At 43.0% G+C, this 16,907-nt stretch overlaps 1 protein-coding gene across 1 annotated transcript in view; it reads left to right on the forward strand.

Moving 5' to 3' along the window:
- The window catches only part of LOC136627809 (uncharacterized), an 884,798-nt gene that overhangs the window by 697,432 nt on the left and 170,459 nt on the right, over positions 1-16,907 (forward strand). The window lies entirely within an intron of this gene.

Genomic DNA, 16,907 nt, shown 5'->3' on the forward strand with positions numbered 1-16,907 from the left:
GGTTCATAAAAAGGTGAAGAATAGGTGAAAACCAATGTGAATCAATAAAAATGTAAAGGGGCAATAAACAGCAAAAATAAAGTGTTTAAACTACTGAAACAAGAAGGCAGCGAAGAAGCACTAAAGACCTATAGGGGAAAAAATAATGTAAAAATCGGATAAAAGCAGCAAAGATGGAGACGGGGAGACTCATTGCCAAGGAGAGTAAAACTAACCCTAAACTGTTCTTCAATTATATAAATAGTAAAAAAAAAATACTGAAAGTGTTGGCCCCCTAATAAATAATATAGGTAAAATTGTTGAAGCTGCTGAGTAGAAAGCAAAACTATTAAATGATTTTTTTTCTCCAGTGCATTCACTGAGAAGAATGAAATGTGAGATGAGATGCAGAGTGATAAAGTAAACTCTCCACTAAATATCACCAGTCTAACCCAAGAAGAATTGCAGAGCTGTTTTTAAAAGATTAAAATAGACAAATCACTGGGTCCCGATGGCATACACCTCCAGGTTTTAAGGGAATTAAGTAATGTGATAAACAGACCCATGTTTCTTATATTTAAGGACTGAATAGTGACTGGATCTGTTCCACCAGATTGGCGCATAGGCAATGTGGTGCCGATATTCAAAAAGGGGTCAAAATGTGAACCTGGAAACTACAGGCAGGTAAGTCTTACTTCTATTGTGAGTAAAATGCTTGAAGGGTTTCTAAGAGAGGCTATCCTGGACTACCTCAAGGAAAATAACTGTATGACTCTGTATCAACATGGGTTTATGAGAGATTGCTCCTGTCAAACCAATCTGATCAGCTTCTATGAGGAGGTAAGTTCTAGACTAGACCTGGTAGCGTCAATGGATCTTGGGTATCTGGACTGTTCCAAGGCATTTGATACTGTGCCCCATAAAAGATTTGCATATAAAATAAGAATGCTTGGTCTGGGTGAGGATGTGTGTAAGCGAGTAAGTAACTGGTTCAGTGATAGAAAGCAGAGGGTGGTTATAAATGGTACATACGCCTGGTTGGGTCACTGTTGTTAGTGGGATACCACAGGGGTCGGTTTTGGGCCCTGTTCTTTTTAATATATTTATTAATGATCTGGTATAAGGATTGTGCAGTAAAATATCAATATTTGCAGATGATACAAAACTATGCAAAGTAATTAACATAAGAAAGAACAGAATACGGATGCAAGAGGATCTGGAAACGTTGGGGGCTTGGGCAGAAAAGTGGCAAGTTTAACACTGATAAATGTAAGGTTATGTACATGGGCAGACGAAATACATGTCACCATTACACACTAAATGGGAAACCACTGGGTAACGCTGACATGGAAAAGAACTTGTAGGTTTTAGTTAGGTGTAAACTTAACTGGAGCAATCAGTGTCAGGCAGCTGCTGCTGGCAAGGCAAATACGATCATGGGGTGTACCAAATGAGGTCCAGGGGCACATGACAAGAACATTTTTCTTCCTCTTTACAAGTCACTGGTCAAACCGCACATAGAATATTGTGTTCAGTTTTGGGCACCGGTAAGAAGGACATATCAGGACTTGAGCAGCAGGTACAAGGACAGGCCACTAAAGTAATAAATGGAATGGGTGGACTGCAATACCCAGAGAGGTTATCAAAATTGAGATTATTTCGTTTAGAACAAAGAAGGGCTGAGGGGTGACCTAATAACGATGTATAAATACATCAGGGGACAATACAGAGATCTCTCCCATCATCTATTCATATGCAGGACTGTGACTATAATAAGGTGGAACCTTTACAACTAGAGGAATAGAAGCATAGAAGGGAGTACTTTACTATAAGAGCAGTAAGACTATGGAACTCTCTGCCTGAGGATGTGGTGATGGCAAACTCGCTACAAGAGTTCTTGAGCGATACAATATTATATGCTATAATCCATTAATAACTTCAGAAGGAGTGTTGAGCTGGGACTATTCTGATTGCCAGATTGGAGTCAGGAAGGGATTTTATCCCTTAAATGAGGAAAATTGGCTTTGACTTCATTGTTTGTTTTGTGTCTTCCTCTGGATCAACACTGGCAGATAATAGGCTAAACTGGATGGATGTATATGTCTCTTTTTAACCTTGCATGCTATGTTACAATGATATATGGATTTTATTGCAGATTTTGGTGTGGAAAGTTTCCGCTGTTTGTGAAAGTAAGAATAGGCTATGTTTACATGCAACAGATTGTGGTGCGGACAACCTAAAATCTGCATGTAGAACGCAGGTTTTGGTGCAGATTTTGATGTGGATTTTACCTCCTCATTTGAATAGGTGAGAGTAGAGGTACCATTACACAGATTCAGTGAATGGAGGTGTAGATGGCCAGAGATCTCTTCGGGCTACTCTCCTCCATTCACAGTAAATGGGCAATTGTTTAATCTATGAACAATTGCCTGTTTACACTGAGTGAGAACTAGTGACTACTGCTCAGGTTCTGGCTCGTGCCCTGTCAGTGGTTGTATGTACATGGAATGACTATTGACAAACATCCAGCGATTTTTATTTGAGCTCAGTCTTTGTTCTATTTCTTCCAACAGAATGATGTTCCTCACTCTTCTTTTTTTTTTTTTGCGCTGGGGCTTCAAAATGCCTTGCACTGGTCCTGATTTAAGGCAAGATATACAAAACTATATAAACAGTCATGAAGTGAGGACAAAGACCAAAACTAAATGAATAGATTGAACTAAATAGGAAAGATAGGATAGTTGCAGGGTATAAAAATCTGCTCTAGTGCAACCTATATGTATTAAAGGAGTGGGGTCCCTTAAAAGTAGTAATCTCAACAAGTAACTTGGGGAGAAAAGCCCGACACGAAAAAGGGGGAGCTGTAAGGGAAGTGAAAATTTGCCAATCAACTGAAGATAGTGGAAGGGAACTGTGAAGCACACATTTACCCCCATGTGATGAGAACAAACTGACCGGAGTACAAATAAATAGGGGAAGTGGAAGAGGCACTAATAGACTGACTAATATTTACCCAGAGAATCTGAGCTTGGACTATAAGGTTCCATAACCACATGGTTAGGGAGTATTGATACTAGGCCAGAAGCTTCTCACCTAGGGTTGCCTCCCATCTGTGCATGTAGGGAAGCTTTTAAGCTGTAGGCAAAATAAAGTTAGAGTTTTGTGCTGATCCTGGAACCACCTGAAACTGTATAACAAATGCATTCAAATATGGACGTGTCAGCTACAATATATCTATTTCTAGGTAAGGATAGGACATAGATGTAGATGGAATAATTCCGAGTCCAAGATTGAGTGAACCAACCAGAAATACTCACTGTTGGAAACCTAGCCTGTCCACCACATCAGCAATTTTAGTAAAACCCCTGGAAATCCAAGACCCAAAGCCAACAGGATCCAAACCCGGAGAGAAAGCAGGATTGCCAAATGGATTAGAAATGACCAAATCATACCTCGTAGACAGACTGTCCCACAACACTAAAGAAGATGCCAGGGCCGGGTACATATTTATAGGTCTATTCCTGGTCCCACACCAAATTTGTGCAAGGGAATGGGGGAGAAGTGTGAGAGATTCAATATTTACCCACACACAGGCCTATAGAGCTGGGTGAATATACTGGGGATGGGAACTTTTAGTTGTGCCAGCTGGGCTGCATGATAGTACTTCAGAAGATTGTGGACTCCCAGGCCACCCGCATTACAGGACATATATATTTGCCTAAGCTTATTGGACTATATAAATGACAAGAGCTGGGATTGAAGACCTTTCAAGACAGATATAGGTAGGGCACAAAATAAGTATAATATTTTGGGCAGTCATGTAATTTTAACCAAATGAACCCTACCCAACAAAGAAAAATTATAGGACAACCCATTCGTAAGGTCTTGCTCCAGATAGATACCTAATCAATGAGCGATAATTAGCTCAGTATAGGGCAGTGATGGGCAACCTTTTGAACTCGGTGTGCCAAAATTAGCCAAAAAACCGAGCATAACTGGGGTGGTGTCTCACTTTGAGAAAAAATCCATAAATTCGCGATATTTATAGTTTAAATAAGAAAAAGGTATAATTGTAGTGTATAACTGTATTTAGTAAACCTAAAACCACCCATAGCACAGGCCTTTCCCAGCCTCTCCCTCACTTATCTTAGTAATGATGAGCCCCCAGCAGTGATAGAGCCCCCCACAGCGGCCCCCAGCAGTGACAGCGCCCCCCCCCCCCCAGCAGCCAACTGTGGGGTGAATGTCCGACAGCAGCCGCGTGTCAGCGACTATGGCCACGCGTGTCAGTGCTATCATAGGTTCACCATCACGGGTATAGGGTCTTAAAGGAGCTAGTAAGATTTATTCCAAAATATGGCAAGCTCTTGGTAACCCAATGCAATTCAAAATTAAGCTTTAGAGGTTTGAGCATTTCGCCCAGCCCAATTAAATAGGTCTTAAGAGTTAATAATTCAAAATCTTTAGCTCTCTGACACCGAGCCAAATTTATCGAGAATATGGTACATTTTGGGGAGGCAGGGTGAGGGGGGGGGGGGGGGGGGAGGAATAGTAGGATCGGCAAATCTTATTTATTCTCTTGCCCTCCAATGCAGAAGCCCCTAACGTCCTATCCGCCGTAAGCACAGATGCCAGAGGTTTGATTGTTAATGCGAATAACAGGGACAGCCTTACCTTGTTCCCCTTTCAATTGCTATGGTACTGGATTCAAAGCCACGGACTCTAATAGAAGCTGATGGGAGAGAGACTAGGGACTGTATGATACATCTAAAAGTGGCCCAAAGCCCATCCCCACAGCGGAAAATAAATCATGGCATTTACACCGCGTGAGGTCTCCATTAATATATTGATTGAGACCATGGAAAAAGCACATTTTTCTGCGGTAACCAGCAAGCACATTCAAAGGCGTATCCCGCTCCGTCCGTGGGCATCAGCCATTAAAGTGACATATATCAAATTTGAAAATAGCAGCTATACACCCTGTGAATAAACTAAAGCCAAGAAAAGAGGGAATGCAAGAGATGTTGTCATGGGTTTTGGAAAATCAAATTAATAGTAAGTGTAATTATCATTTTTCCCCTCAGCCATGACAACACCAGGAGAGATGAGAGTAACTAACCCTGGGGAGGGACCACCATCTGTAAAATTCAACATCCAAAGGAAAGATCAGACGTAGACAAACGACCGTGATAGTGTTTAAAGGGAACATGTCCTGTTCTTTATGCTACCCTCTCTGAGTGTAGCAAAAGTAGTAACAAACACAAAATCGGCAGCAGTCTGTCACTTATGGAGTAAAGCGCTGTGGTTTTCAAACAACTTACCCAGCCTGAAACTAGAGAAGAGCTAACGATGGCCACTAACCTCTTCCCCAAAGTGTTTTTCAGCTTTCTAACTCTTACAGTGCATGACTGGTGGAGTTGTAGCCACCATAACTCTTTTCTGGACTCAGGCTTGATCATAAAGATGTAAGTTATGAGGTAAAGCGCTGTTGGTATTTCATAAGTGACAGAGCACAAGAATCAGCGTGTCGGCCACTACTTTTATACTGCCCTGAATAGGGGTAGAATGACGGCAACGACAGACTCCCTTTAAAGAAGATAAGAGGAAGACCAGGTGACTGCCTTACATGTAGCATCCTCTTTTCTGCCTTTGGAATGTACACTGTCCTATAAAAGAGTACTTATATGTGCTGCTCCAATTTCTTGAAGATGTGGTCATGAGACATTGAATGTAAGAAGTACGTACAGGGGGTAGAGAAATTTATGGAAACACTGTACAAAATGCACTGGATTTTAACCATTTAGCACTGAGCTGCTCTTTTGACCCCTACTTGGCTGAGAGTTTTCCCGCCAAATTTGTGTTTACTTTACCTCTTGCCCCGCTCTGGGTGGTTTTGGGAGCCATCTGGTAACAGCAGCTGAGTGGCTTGAACCCCTGACCAATGGAACCTTGTTGCTTAGATGTTGCCTGGCAGAAATGCACAACTGCCTGTGTCATATTACCTCCACTTAAATTACATGGGATTGTAAATCGTATTTCAAGACATGTATAAGACATGTAGAGACTGATTTTAAGGCATGCTTTTCCTACGGTGTTTCCATATTTTTGTCCACCCCCTAGAAGTACTCTTTAATATATTTCATAGTGGGGAAAGTGGACATTACCTATTATTTTCAGCATCCGGTGCCTGGAATTTCTATTCTACCTATCTATTTAAAGGTACTGCCTAAGTTGAATGGACTTCCAGTACTACATGAATTTGCTTGCCTGTTGCTTCATAAGCCAAACAAGTGTCCTGTTTAATCCATTTAGTGCTGGAACAATAAATTACTGGCAAACTCCCCTTACTGGGACCCCAAAATGGAATCCACAAAGAGTTGGTCTATCTAAACTCTTTAGTAGACTCTATATACTTGAGTATATAACATATTTCTGCATCCAAATTATTAAAAGTTGGATTATAACAGAGTGAGGAAATAACAATCTTTTGGCACTTATAAAATTTTAAAGTCACCTTAGGCAGGAAAGCCGAATCGGGCTTAATTACTACTCTATCTTCTAGGATACTAGTGTAAGTAGGATAAACAGAAAGGGCCCACAACTCTCCTATCTTCCTAACACATGTAAACTATCAAAAATATGAATTTAAAGGTCAAAATCTTAATGGGAGAATCAAGAGGCTCAAACAGAGATGACTAGGCTGGTTGCTGGGGAGAGAAGAGAGATAGTTTAATATGCCATCTTGGGTGAAGGTATCGGTCACAGAAACCCTTAGCTGCCAAAAAGAAGCCAAGTTGGATGCCCTCTCTTCTAGAGATTAATCTATACAAAGCAAGGCAGAAAGCCTCCTTCTTGGAACAGGATAGCAGAGATTTCAAAGAGCAGGACAGCTTTGAGGAGCTGTTTGTGAAGGAACATAACTTTACTTCTGGAACAGAGGAATACTGTGAAATGTACCAGTGCTCAAAAAACAGCATTCAGTACAACCCAGCTGCCTACGCCCGTATCGGGCCCCTGCTGGAGTGTCTGCAGAGCGGGTCTGCTTCCCGGGTACTACTCCTGCCTATGGCTGTGGGCACATGCTGTTGGAGGTGTGATAGCCCGGAGTTCAGGCCTGTTTGCGGGAGGTTCAGCTGTGGCAGTCAGATAGCTGGGATTAGCAGAAGCTCCTCAGTACCACTTTTCTACAGATGCGTTCCTACTTATGCTCGTATGATTGATAAATCGTCATGTGTAAAAGCACCCTTAGGCTGGTCAATATAACTGTTATATCTCTATATACGATAATTTTCTATTGATTACTTACTTCTCTGCTATCCTTAATATACTTCTCTGTCCGTATTACGGAGTGGGGGGGGGGGGGGGGTTGTCTTGAAGAAGCCTTCCTTGCTGAGGTTGCAGATTGTACTGTGGGGAGTACCTCTGATCCTATTAGTGGCCTAGTTCTGCATAAAGCTAATTTGTGCCTAGTTGCAGGGGGCTCTTTCTAAATTTCCCTTTTGTTACCTCGTTAGTAAGCCTTGTGCCCCTGTCAGGTTTAATTCCTAGAACCATCAAAACTAATCATATTTTGGGTTGGATGGGTAGGGTAAGAAAGACTTGAGTTCAGTGGGGGACAAGTGGGGTGGGAGGGGGGTTGTTGTTTTCTACCAAATTTGTTTATTTTTGTCAATATTCTGCTATATTCTTCTCATCGTGACTGCTCTTCTGGTTTTTATATTGGTGCCGTATACCTTTTTAGAGCTTTTTTTTTTTTTTTAAATTTCTGCCATGGCAGGTATTAAATTCAAAATGGTCTCTTAGGCAATTCCAATTTTAACATTCCAAAAGGGCCTTAGAACATGGGGGGAGTAAGTCTTAAAAAAATTAAATACTATTTGTGTAGGTAACACATGTGCAGGGCTCCAGGGTACTGGTGCTTAGGGTGCATTCCCACGAACGTATATCGGCTCGGTTTTCACGCCGAGCCGATATACGTTGTCCTCATCTGCAGGGGGGGGGGGGAGGAGGATGGAAGAGCCAGAAGCAGGAACTGAGCTCCCGCCCCCTCTCTGCCTCCTCTCCGCCCCTCTGAACTATTTGCAATGGGGAGAGGTGGAACGGGGGTGGGGCTAGTTCACGGAACTTAGCCCCGACCCTGTCCCACCTCCTTTCATTGCAAATAGTGCAGAGAGGAGGCAGAGAGGGGGCGGGAGCTCAGTTCCTGCTCCTGGCTCTTCCATCCTCCCCCCTGCACATGAGGACGACGTATATCGGCTCGGCGTGAAAACCGAGCCGATATACGCTCGTGGGAATGCAGCCTTAAACAGGCTTTTATTAACTCTGGCATAATTAGAATAGGTATCATAATAAGCAGAAGTCAGTGTTCGAGTGGCTAAATTTACACAGGATGAATGTCGGGCAAACGATGCTTGACACTCGTTCCTGTGTGCCCTCGCTCCCATGCTGTTACACAGGAGATAGAAGCACTGGCTTGCTCACAGAGCGGCCAGCAGGGTGGCAGGGAGGCTATTGACATACCATAGTGGCCGTTCAGTACGGAACAGCTGCTATTTACACTGAACGATCAGCAGTCAGCTCCTTGCCAATCGTTTATGCTGCATTAATGGTGCACGATGAGCAGATCTCTTATTGCTCAGTATAAATAGCAACCATTCAGTATTGAACGGCTGCTGTTATGTCAATGGAGAACTCTTCTGCAGCCTCCCCGCTGTGAACCAGAGATTCAAGCTTCCATGCAGCAGCACAAGAGCTAGTATGTGTGGGGACAAGTGTCGGGCATCATTTGCCCAACACTCGTCCCATCTAAAGGGGCCTTAAGTCAGTGCAGCTTGTTTTTAAGTAAGTTTTTATTGATCCTGGCGGTAGATTTATTATTCTTCAAAGTACTTTCCATGGTTAGCTTCTTACACTAGTTAACCCTTTGCAATCCAATTTTAGATTCAGGGTTTCCTAGGAGGTTTTCTCTTTCTGCCATTATACAAGGGCGCCACCTGCTGGCCAGAGTCAGTACTGCGGTATTGTACATGCTGTAGAGGCCCCCAACAACAGACTGGCCAGTAATATACAGTAAGAATACCCTGCCGGACGTCTTCTGACATCGGAGCTGTACAGCCTTCAATCAGAATGTCTTTAGACGTCAGACAGTGGATTGGAAAGGGTTAATATTTATCTACCCCCCCCCCCCCCCTCTTCCTGCTGACCTTCAATTTCTCTGTGATATGATGGCCCAGGTGCTCTTGCTTGAATCGGCCCCAGCTGTGATTATGGGTGGCTTTAACATCAGCAGGGGCCCGATACATGATCTAACATGAACAAATCCCTCAGTCTCCCCTGTGATGTGTCGATTAAGGCACCCCACATGATACCACCTATCCATCCCTCTAATTCCTTTTCCTGTGGTCCTTTCTCTTGTATAGATCTATGTTTTGACTCCCTAGACTGTCTCTCTAAGATATATGATGTCGCGTATCTACCTAGAGGTATTTTGGATCATTCTCCTCTTAAATTGGTCCTTCATTTTGGGGCTGAGACAATGTCCTCCTCCATGAAGACTTAGGGTGCGGGCAGACGAGCGCATAAACGGCGCGTTTTTGCGACCAAACGTATATACGTGACCATCTGAGGCAATGGTTTCGAATGTATTCGTTCACATGGGCGATTTTACGGTGCGTAAAAACGGCAATTCGAAAAAAAACGGAACATATGCGACCGAAATACGCGCCAACGCATATTCGATCGCCGAAAAGACCGTTTGCAAAGTAGGAACAAACGAAAATACGCTTTCTAGCTCTGGTCGTGATCGGTGAAAAACGATCGCTCGGGCGATTTATACGTTGCGCTCGTGCGAACGTAAATACGCCTACGCTCGTCTGCCCGCACCCTTAGTCCTATGTGGTTGGACCAACATGAGATATATGAGTATGCTATGTGGGAGGCAAAGATTTATTGGGAGGCCAATCAAGGGTCAGTCTGAGTCTATTATATAGGAGGCATTTAGTAGAGGATCATTTACTTCTGTTATATCTGGGCACAGGCAATCTCTGCAACGTGCCCGGTCAGCTCTAGAGCGCCAGGTTTCAGAGGTAGAGGCTAACTCCATGGTAAGCTCCTCTCCAAACAATTACACTATCCTCAATGGGTTGCAGTGGGAATATAAACTGCTGCTGATTGAATATACTAGGAAAAAACTCCTCAACTCTGAGCATCGAATTTTTAATCAAGGGAACAAAAATGGTCATAGGCTTGCATTTTTAGCCAGAGAAGATAGCATGTTGCTCCAACTGTAGTGATCTGTAGTACTAATAGCGCATGAACCAGATTTAGTTACTCTGGCATTAACCTCCTCCTATGCTTAATTGTATGCTTCCAATCTGGATTGCTCAGATGGGCAACTGGAGGCTTATCTTAATGCTATTTCTTTCCCAAAACTGACCGTGGGGGTGGGGGCTGAGTGACGAAAGAGTACCTGCTATCCAGTCCTTGCCCAATAGGAAGTCTCTGGGCACTTATGAACTTCTTGCCCCCTAGATTTTGGCAAGGTACCCTCCTGCAGAATTCAATTGTAAAGCACATAAACACTGTATGAAATGCTCTGATGGTTCTAATTATCAAACCCGGAAAGGACGCAATAGATTGTGGTTCCTACCGTCCCATTTACCTTCTCAATAATGATGTTAAAATCCTAGCCAAAATACTAGCTATGCACATTCTGTACTTAAAGAAATTATACTTGCTGATCGATCTGGCTTTATGCCTGACAAGAGTACTAAAGCCTTCGATTCAGTAGAGTGGAAATACTTCTGGGCGGTGATGGCTCAGTGTGGGTTTGGGGCTGTCTATATAAAGTGGGTGTAGATTCTCTTTCTCCAATACCTCTGCACAATTCTCTCTGTTCCCAGCCCTTTTCACCCTAGCTCTTGAGCCTGTTGCAATACAAGTGCGTGCATCCTCCACAGTGGTTTGACTTAAATTAAGCAATTATGAAGCTCGCATTTCAATTTATATGGCTGACACTGTCCTTTTCTGCAGGACCCAGAGTCTTACCTTACTTCAATATTATCCATTTTTCATGTTTTTGGCCTTTACTCAGGTCTTTATCCCAATTAACTGTAATCCCAATCTATGGCAGTTGACCCACCGGCAGCTACCTACGTTTTTGCATGTCCTTCACAATTTCCCTATCGTAGCTCCAAAGAAATTTTTCTGTACTCTCCATCCAATAGAACCTCTCTAGAATACCTGATAAAGTACTTCACATATTGCCAGCTGTGACATGCTGCCAGAGCCCAGTTTCAGGCTCTGACCATCTCTCCCTCATTGACCCTTTTAGAAGGTTTAGCTCAAACGTGTAACCTTGTGAAGTAGCTTTCTAGTTTCTAGTCACTTAACTTGTAATTTTTCTCTTTCTGAAAGGAGAAGGCCCTCCACAAATGGATGCTAGATATCCCAGATCTGGACTCAGGACTGTGGGGATACCCTGGCTGGCTCTGGTCCTCCTCTGGCTAGTAGCAGGGATAAATTGATTCAAGTTAAGTTTATACACAGAATTTACTACACCCACTCTTGCTTGCATACTATGGGTTTGTCCCACCAGCAAATTGCCCAAAATGCATATACCATGTTTCCCTGAAAATAGGTCCTACCCAGATTATAAAACCTATCCTGGTTTTCAGGGGAGGCCTGGAATATAAGGCTGGGCTCTGCAAACAGCTCCTGGAGGCCTTTTTACATGCAACGGAAGATGATAAAGTGTAAAGGCCCATTTAGAAGGGGCGAATGTCGGGCATACGATGCCCGACACTCGTCCCCGCACATACTCGCTCTCGTGCTGCTACACGGGAGCTAGTATCGCTGCCTTAAGGCAGGGCGACTGGAGATTTCTCTCCTCCCGCTCTCCATTGACTTAACATAGCAGCCGTTCAATAATGAATGGCTGCTATTTACACTGAACGATGATCGTTCAGCTCATTGTCCATGCAGCATAAATGGCAGATTTATTCTAGAAAAAGTCTAGCAGTGCAAAATATATATATAATTACATACACACGTAGAAATACTTTTTTTTGTATATACTTTATATAATATGGGCGTATAAGGGTGTACAGGTATGCACAACAAGACAGCATTTTAAAATAAAACAAGGAGAAAAATAAACAAAAGATACCAGATTTTGGATTTGCTACGCCCAGTATTCTGATCTGTGCAGTCGCTGACGAGATGGGAGCAGTCTTATACCAAGGCGTATCGCTGAAGTCTGACAACAGGGGTCTGTGGAGCCCTGGATTATAAAGGATCCCTCCGTACACCCTACACTTCTTCCCTGCCCCCTCTGATGGCATTCAGGAGTGTTGCTGTGGGCCATGCATCCCTTGTGGAAAAATCATAATCCCCCATATCTTCGCATGAGATACTCCAATCGGGAATATAGGCCTGGCATATTTCTAGTCATGATTTTATCTATTCAGTGATATCAAGCATGACACGTAAATTATAATCAGGTACGCAGATACGCTGTTTGCGGGTGATACTGAGCTCGTACCACAACATGTGTAGATGCGTTTCATTCAGCTGGCTCACCCGATTCCAAAAATATAACTCAGGATAGGACCTTCACACAACCAATAATCTTTATGAAGAGATTTTCCATTAATCTGACTTTCAGTGACCGGTTGATTCCAATATTATACCCCAGAAGGGCTGACTCTTCTGGGAACCTTATCTTGATTTCTGAATGTTATTGATCCATCCAAGGGAGGATACAATTGGCAGCAACTGCTTCTTGCCTTAGGTATCAGAAGTTCATCCAGATAGGGTAGGAGCAGGTTATTCCTTTCTTTTACACAGATAACCACTTCTATACACCACTTAGGTGAAGGTGTTAGTGCTACAGAGATTCCAAAAGGAAGGACTCAAAACTGAAAAGACAACAACTCTGGAGGGATGTGGCCATGGGTTGGTCTTGATAGTTAGCTATATGATAATAAGTATCCTTCATGTTTTTAACTGTCATGAAGCAATCTTGAGATGAGAGCATGGCAGCAGGCCTTTCATTTTCCCTTTTTTTTTTTATGTTAGTCATTTGTTCAAGCCTTTTCAAAGTCTCCATTCACAGACTTAGGGTGCATTCACACGAACGTATATCGGCTCGGGTTTTACGCCGAGCCGATATACGTTGTCCTCGGGTGCAGGGGGGGGGGGGGGGGGGGAGGATGGAAGAGCCAGGGCCAGGAACTGTGCTCCCGCCCCCTCTGCCTCATCTCCGCCCCTCTGCACTATTTGCAATGGGGAGAGGCGGGACAGGGCGGGGCTAATTCCCGGACTTTAGCCCCACCCCGTCCCACCTCCTCTCATTGCAAATAGTGCAGAGGGGCGGAGAGGAGGCAGAGAGGGGGGCGGGAGCTCAGTTCCTGCACTTGGCTCTTCCATCCTCCCCCCCCCCCTGCACCCGAGGACAACGTATATCGGCTCGGCGTAAAACCCGAGCCGATATACGTTTGTGTGAATGCACCCTAAGGCCTCTTTCCCATGAGCGTATATCGGCCTGCCATTTTTTACAGCCGGCTGATATATGCTGTGATCTGATGCATTGGATTGCAATGCATTAGATCACATGAGCATATTCCCATGACATAAAAGCACCCGGCCAGCCAATATAGCGCTGGGCGGTTTTACGTGAGGCGCAAAAGATAGTCCTGGAATACGTCGGATGCTGCATGGGCTCCTATGGGAGCCCATAGCAGCAGTCGCAGGTGGGAGGGAGTTTAGCAACATGGCTGCTAAACTCCCTCCCTCTGCTCTCCTCTCCCCGCTTGTTCTTTGCAATTGGAGTCGTGAGGGCGGATCAGCTGAATTAGTGCTCTGCGACTAAAAAGATCATTTGCTAACAATTACTGTCTGAAACAGCAACATTTGCCATTTTTTTGCCCAGAGCAGATGAAAGATTTTTCAAAGACATTGTCACTAGAGTTGAGCGAACGTGCTCGGGTCTCCCATTGACTTCAATGGGGTTTGTTACTCGAATAGAGCTCTTGCATATTACGAAAAGCTCGACTCAAATAACGAGCACCCGAGCATTTTGGTACTCGCTCATCTCTAATTGTCACTAAATAGGTAGGGACAGCCATTATGGACTAAAATAGTTATGGCTTTATCTATGTAAACATTCACCACATGACCATTTGTTCAATTAGTAACCTACTTTCATCTAATATGTATGACTAGCATCAGATTTTTGACCTGAAAACCTGCTATGGACTTAGCTAGACAGAGAGATCTCTATCTCTTTTTCCAATTCTGGATACGGGATTAAAATCCCTTGGGTGGGAGGGAATTTACCAGTCTCTCAGGCGAGATTTACACAACCCTATGCAAATTGGCACAGTGTTATTGGAGAATGCGTGTTGCGTAAGTGTGCGCAACTTCATTTTTTTTTTTAACTGTACTTTTTGCACGTGAAGAAAAAAAAGAAGCAACCACAGGCCCAGCTGTTGAGATGGCCAACTACTGTGATTAGTTCAATGTTAGTTCCCTGCACAAATATGTAAGGAAAATAGGACGTTACATATTTTTTTGCAAAACCGAAATGCACATAGGTTTGAGTTTCTGCATATTTTTGCGCAAATCTGGCCTAAGGCTATTTGAACCCTGCCTGACACATCTGTAACTAGTAATGGAATATTTCCAACCCATTATACAAGTTAAACTTTAACTTGGCTCTTAACCCATTAAAACAACTTTCTGTACCAGTTTTTGCCCTTTTAATAGCTTTCCAATGGGTTTTGCTGTGTTAAGAGGACTATGATAACGGTCTGTGACAAGTTTAACTTGAAAAAGATAAACCATATACAGCCCGCCATTTTTAGGACGATTGCCCCTCCTCATTGTGCCGTAGGGTTGCTGGCTTGGCTAGTGAGGGGCCTATAAATGTGGGCCAGGAAGGGTATTGTTTCTCCCTAGTGAGAGCACCTAGAAGGTGTAAGGAGACTTAAGGCCATGCATGCTCCTCTGGAATATGTATGGAAATAGAAAGCTGTAGAAAAAAAAAAATTCTAGTGTCACCTATTGGAAGGTAGCATTCCTGAAAGTCTTATTCTCAGCCATGGTTACAAAGCTTGTTAAAAGGTCTGATACTGACTTTCAGGCATGCTGCCTTCCCATAGAGGGTCCCGTAGAGGCATTGTTACATCCACCCCTTTTGCATAAAATTTCCTAGAGGATCATGGATGGCCTTATAAGTTTTCTTACACTCTGTAGGTGCTGTCTTTAAGGAGAAATTATACCCTTCCTGAGCAACTCAAGTGACAGCTGCATTCTGTAAGAGTGCACCGATAGTTAAAACTGGAAAGTCATACTAAAATATAGTGTCTATGCAGACCAGTGATCAAATGACCAAGGGAGATCAACTGTCATCACCAGAGAAACCTCAGTTCATTTGTAATGCATTACCTGCAGCCCACTGAAATGCCAAGTTTGCTGCAGCATGAGCTGTTCTTTGCAGTAGCTCCCCTGCTTTGTTTCATACAGGGGGAGCTCCTATGATGAAAAATCAATGTATATAGCTCTAGCACTTCTCATAAAAATCATCTGTATTAAAATATATTCCTAGAAAAGTAAAAAATACTCACGTGTGAACAGACATGTATTTTGGCAAAAAAACCAAAAACAAGCCTTATTCCATGCACTGTACAAGAAGTAATGTAAAGGTGAAGGCCCTTTTACATGTAACGATTATCGCTCAAAATTCGTCCAAATGGCCGAAAATGAGCGATAAGTTACATGTAAAGGGGGGGGGGGAATCGTGCACTTTTCCTCTTTTCGTTTGAACGATGGTTCACTTAAAATCTATCGTTCAGACGCTAAAAGACTGAGCAAATACATTCCGTTTGAATGTATTTCGCTAATCTCTCAAGAGACTGCATCATGATCTCCCGGCGGCATGTTTACACTAATCGCGAGGAGAACAACGGAATGTGGCGGCAGCCGTTCGCACAGCTGGGTGTGTGTTTAAACACGCTGGGCTCTGCCAACAACTCGTGCAGGTACTTTTACATGGAAATTAAGATGATAAAGTGTTAATGGCCATTAAAGCCATTAACGCTTTGTGCAAATACATTGCTAAATCTTTCAATCTTTTGGCCATTTAAAAGATTATCTTTTCGTGTAAAGGGGCTTTAACAGGATCTGACATATCATAAGCATAACCACTTCTACTGATGAATAAATGAGGAAATTAAACTGACAAAAACATTAGTATATAAGTATAAGATCAGATCTCAGGTTAAGACCATATGGCAAAAATGTCTGGATGCTACAGACAGGGGACATCTCAATATACCAGAGGAGGGAGGAGACGTTCCCTGGCTCCAGCATCCAGAGATTTTTGGGAAATCCACCAAGCGGATATATCCTCATTTAAAGTCACTGCCATTGAAAGCGTGTTCCAGCCAGCAAGAGCTGGAGATTGGTTTAAAATATATATTTTCAAGAAAGGCTTATTGGATTAAAGAGTTTATTTACTAATAATGTTTTTATATTGTTTTTCATGTTTAATTTTCTTAACTCATTAGTAGGAGTGGTCAATGCTTTTGTTATGTCATATCCTGTTACCCTTCAATTACTTTTTGTACAGGCTATGTTTTTTTCTGAAATGTGTATGTCCGTGTTAGCACAGGTGAGTGTTTTTACCTTTCTATGGATATATTCTAATAAAGATTTTTTTTCAATGAGAAGCCCTGCAGCTATATCTATATATACACACACACAACACACCACACACTTTTTCCACATTGCATTCCTGAGAAACCGGCTTGGTGGTGTTCTCCGCTTATTGGAGATAGGCTGTTTGGCAAAACGCTGTGGATCAAGATTTTTGGCGAGCTGCATTTTCCCTTTTTACATATAGCAAGCACATGATATTTAGGGTGGTA

The sequence above is a fragment of the Eleutherodactylus coqui genome, chromosome 5 (assembly GCF_035609145.1).
Source record: "Eleutherodactylus coqui strain aEleCoq1 chromosome 5, aEleCoq1.hap1, whole genome shotgun sequence".
NCBI classification, from domain to species: domain Eukaryota; kingdom Metazoa; phylum Chordata; class Amphibia; order Anura; family Eleutherodactylidae; genus Eleutherodactylus; species Eleutherodactylus coqui.